Consider the following 3952-nt stretch of genomic DNA (forward strand, 5'->3'; position numbering starts at 1 on the left):
TGGAAGGAAATCTACGCGGATTTATGAATTCGCGATGCACCCATTTCGCAAAAAATAACGGAAATTAAAACACCGCGAATAATACCGGATTTACAGTAGCTGTTTGGGTAGCTCTAGTTTGTATTCAACTTTACTTCTAGAAAGTTAGAAATAATTTACTCTTTTATGATCGACTCTCACTCTTTCTTGTGGAAGTGCCACCCCTCCAGCCTAACTTGCGACGCCACCAAGATAGACATTGTTGTTGTTAAGGTATGCATGTTTTCTGATGGTCTCGACTCGCAGCAGCGATTATATCCCCAAGTGGTTTATCACAAATATCACGTGACCATGAAAATCACATGTCTGTTGAAAAGAAATTCAAATACTTTTTTCTTGTATTCATTATGTTAAGCACATTAGAATTAAATCTCTTAAAATACTAAAAAATAACTAAAATCTATTTTCAAATGATAAAATAAACGATTTATCAAAACTTTGAAAAAAGTTCGGTTTGCATAGATTCTTTTACTGTAAGGGGTGACCACTGCGTAGGAGATTGTAGTAGTCTCACATAATTATATTCCTTTTTATGTGTCTGTCAGGGCCGGCGAGCGCCAATATGATCGTTAGTGAATATTATTTTTGTCAAGTAGGATACAGGCGAACGCCGCGTGCGGCCTAAAATAAAGAATAAATACAGTACATGCGCACCTGTATATCCATTTAGATATTTTTACGTAGTTTGACATTGAGGAATGCACTCATATTACTTTGTTCGGGCAGGGCCATTCTTTCGGAAATACCCTATTTGTTACCCTATTCGTACACTTGAGTTGTAGATACATTAATTGGAACAAAAAGTGTTGGCATTATCGTTTAAAACTTTAACTTCGAGTTTAAAGAAGTAAATTAAAGTGTATCATGTAACCAGAGAACTTTATACTCGGTCTAAGTGATAAAATTGTATTTAACAACCTTTTAGGTAAAATCGATATTTTTTATATTTTAGTTGTTTTTTTTTCATTAAATTGTTTGTTGCAGGTCGTTCACGCTTGATGTGAATCCATAATAGACAACCTTAAGTTCTTTTACGATATAGTGTCTCCATTTGTAGTTTTGGGTATTTGATAAAAAACAAATAAGATACCATAATCAACGTCTAGATGTGCCGATAATCTGTGTGCATGCATAACTTTCGGCAAATGTCGCCATTTTCCGTTATATATACGGATTTTAATATTTTTATAATTGTTTGTTGTATGTCGTCTGCGCTTAATGGGGACCCATAATAGACAACATTTAGCTCTTTTGCGATAAAGTTTCTCCGTTTGTAAATCATTTTGGGGTCCTTATTAAAAGTCTAGACACGTAGGTACCATTATTCAGAAGTATGGAGAGCTGTCCTACTCGACCCGGCGTCCGCACTTTGGTTAAAGTTTTGGTGCACTTTCTCTTTATCTCTGTAGTTACTTGACGAATTTGTTTTAAATTTAAAATAGTTACTCAAATCATATGGCCGAGGGTCATAACTCTCACACCAGTACTTCATGAATTATCCCTCTTTTTACTAAGAATTTCTGGTTGAAGTTTTGATGCACTTTCAATCTAACTCAGTTATTACTAAATGGATTTGATTCAACTTTGAAATAATTGTTCTTGTTCCACATTAGCATCCATGTCTTATGACTCAAAGTGCATAACTCTGGCACCAGTATTTCATGAATTATCCCCCATAATTTTGATGCACTTTCACTCTAACTCAGTTGTTACTAAATGGATTGATTTAAATGTAAAGTAATTGTCCCACTTTATCACCCATATCATATGACTCAAGATCCATAACTGTTGTTTATTTTTGTTGTCTTGAGTTTAAAATAGTATTCCATATTATAAACCATATCATATGACACAAGGTCCGTAACTCTGGCACCACTGTTTATGAATTATGTCCCCCCTTTTACTTAGAGCTTAGGGTTGAATTTGATGATTTTTTCACTCTGTCTCTATTCGTACAGAGAAGATTTGATTCAAACTTAAAATAATTGTTCCACATCATCACTCAAATCATATGACACAAGAACTATCACTTTTGTACCAGTTTTTCAGGAATTATCCCCCCTTTTACTTAGAATGTCAGGTTAAAGTTTTGGTGCACTTTCACTCAATTTCAGTCATTACTAAACGGATTGATTTAAACGTAGAGTAATTGTTCAACTTTATCACCCACATCATATGACTCACGTTCCATAACTCTTGTCTAATTTGTCATGAATTATGCCCCCTTTTACTTAAAATTTAAAGTTAATTGTGATGCATTTCCACTATATCTTTGTTCATACAGAGAGGATTTGGTTCAAACTTAAAATAGTTGTTTAACATAATCACTCGCATCATATGACACAAGGACCGTAATTCTAGCACTATTATTTCATGAATTATCTCCCCTTTTTACTTAGAATTTCAGGTTAAAGTTTTTGTGCACTTTCACTGTATCTCAGTTATTACTAAGTGGATTTGATTCAGACTTAAAGTAGTTGTTCCACATCATTACCCACATCATCTGATGCAGGGTGCAGCACTCTTGCACAAATATATCATGAATTATGCCCCTTTTTTGCTTAGAATCATATTTATTTAGTGTTTAGATACACTTTATCTTTATGTCTCTTATTACTTATTACTTTTGATACGGACTCTAGCTATTGTCCAATATCTTCATCCACATTGGAGTTATCACACATTCGAGTGATAGCTCCAGCTTCCTCAGGTGTGCCCATTTTCACTATCCAGCATCGAAATAGTCGAGCGCGCTGTCTCCTGTGACAGCTTTTGTTACTAGGAGGTGCGTGTCGTGGGAATTGAGATATACATGTAGTTTATTCCGAAGAATGCCGCTTGCCTACCGAGAGTACGTAATCACCGTGTGTCGTAACGGGCATACTAACTTATAGAAGTCTCATGAAGACTTTCAACAAAATTTACTGTAGCGCATGACTGTCTTCCAGGTTATTCGTGCATGATTATCTTGATATTTTTTTCTATAAAATATTTTTCGTCATCCTTGTCATAAAGTGGTATGTTATTATATGATAATAATGCTTGAAAAATATAGAAGGGAATCGTCGTCAAATCATTTTGAGATTTTCTCCGAGTTTTGTTATTTTCCTTTAAGCTTTAAGCTTTAAGCAAATATGCAATTTCACGTGGCTGCCTTCCAACTGTTGGCCTGTTTATATATGTATGGTTTTGCTGCTATTTTCATTAGAATTTGCAGCACACAAGTACGTAGTGTAAACGTATTTTGATCGATTTAGAAGGGTCTGTTAAAAGAAATATTTGAATGTCGAAATTTTATACATTTTATACAGAACTCAAGAACCAAGTCCAACCTGGACTTTGAGGCATCCGGACATCCGCCAGAATACTGCAGTTTTCAGTTGAGTATGAGTCCAGTCAATAAAACTGCTCTCGAAAACTGCGACAATTTTCCATAAGATTAGATCTTGTAAGTTTTAAGTACTCTCTGTTGTCGATAGTTTCTTACTTCTAATTTCTATAGTTTTATCATCTTTATATGAGAACAAAACTAACAAATTTAAATCAAAATTGTCATCTTTTACAATTGTATCAGAAACTGATTCGGTTGTCTGCATACCTATCTTAAAGGTTTATACGCGAAACAGATTCATATCTTGTGCATGTGAAGAGCGCTTTAGAAGTGTTGATCGGTCACAACTTGTGAAATTTCAAAAATTGTCCTTCGTTAAATTAATAGAATTATCCATAGAGTTAAATACAGGATTACCCGAGCATCAGGATGTACAGTATTATTACCTTCCGAGATAAACACGTGAATATTCTTTGAAAAATAATCAAATAATCGAATTTGTAAGTTAAAATCGTGATTATGATACTATCTATGGAGTTTCTCTCCTTCACTACGTAAACAATATCCGACTTTCAAGTGCAA

This window comes from Mercenaria mercenaria, chromosome 7, assembly GCF_021730395.1.
Source record: "Mercenaria mercenaria strain notata chromosome 7, MADL_Memer_1, whole genome shotgun sequence".
In the NCBI taxonomy this organism is placed as follows: Eukaryota; Metazoa; Mollusca; class Bivalvia; order Venerida; family Veneridae; genus Mercenaria; species Mercenaria mercenaria.